Source organism: Otolemur garnettii, unplaced genomic scaffold (genome assembly GCF_000181295.1).
Source record: "Otolemur garnettii isolate 467f Iridium unplaced genomic scaffold, OtoGar3 scaffold00065, whole genome shotgun sequence".
Lineage (NCBI taxonomy): Eukaryota > Metazoa > Chordata > Mammalia > Primates > Galagidae > Otolemur > Otolemur garnettii.
Genome location: NW_003852460.1, coordinates 1,863,309 through 1,864,551, shown reverse-complemented (window position 1 = coordinate 1,864,551; position 1,243 = coordinate 1,863,309).

The window sequence follows — 1,243 nt, the reverse complement described above, 5'->3', positions numbered from 1 at the left end:
TCTTGGAATAACCACTCATTTTTGGTCCCAAAACTCTCTCCGAGCAGGAAACCTGGTTCCCTACCGGTCTGCAAACAACACCCTTTGGAATTCACATCACCGGGGAGGGGCAGGTGGACACCTCTGGTTCCAGAGATGTGATGCTCTCAGCAGAACCTTTTGCCCTCCTGTGGGTTTCTGGGGAAGGGGAGCCTCCATCTGGGCATTTGGGAAGAAGCAAGTTAACTTTCTGGAAGCTAAATGGAAAGAAATAACTCCTGGGCTGGAAGCTGGTATCAAACAAGAAATAGATTTGCCTATCCTTGAAATTCCCCCAGCTGTAAAACATACACTGTGAGTCCCTTTGTGTCTGGCTTCCTCCATGTGTTTCTGAGATTCAGATGATCAGGGTTTCACTCCTCTGGGAGGTTGAGTAATGCCTCAGTGTCTGGGTACGACACATTTTGTTTTATCCATTTATCAGAACATTTGGGCTGTTTCTACCTTCTAACTATAATCAATAGTGCTGCTAGGAAAACTTGAGTGCAAACTTTCTTTGCAGACCCATTTTCTTTCCTTTTTTTTTTTTGAAGGGAGAAAAAAAGACTTTTAAATGAGGATTCAGAATTGCAAATTATCTTTTTTCTGCTAAAGATAAAATGATTTGCTTGCTTTGTGAGACTTGAATATTGATATTAAAGAAATTCTATGCTTCTCAGCATGGTAACACTCTTTTTTATTTTAATTTTTTTTTTTTTTTGAGACAGTGTCTCACTATGTCATCCTGGGTAGAGTGCTGTGGTGTCATAACTCCCAGCAACCTCAAACTTTTGGGCTTAAGCGATTGTCTTACCTCAGCCTCCCAAGTGGTTAGGACTACAGGAGCCACCACAATGCCCAGCTATTTTTTTTGTTACTGTTGTAGTTGTCCTTGTTGCTTAGCAGGTTTGGGTCAGGTTCAAACCCACCAGCCCCAGGGTATGTGGGTGGCACCCTAACCACCAAGCAACCAGTGCCAAGCCACCATCGTAACACTCTTAAGGACCTCAAATATATTAATTTAGAGGGAGAAGCATGAAGGCCTGTATTCTAGAAATTAAAGGATGAAAATCAAAAGCAAACATAACTTTTTCCAAGCAGCAATAACACCTGGAAATAACGGTACAGAAACAACTTGGCAAGTAGCTTTTACACTCAGGAAAAAAGTGGAAATCATTCAACGGTAGAGAAATTGTGAAACAATGCCCTCAGAGACCTATTTTTC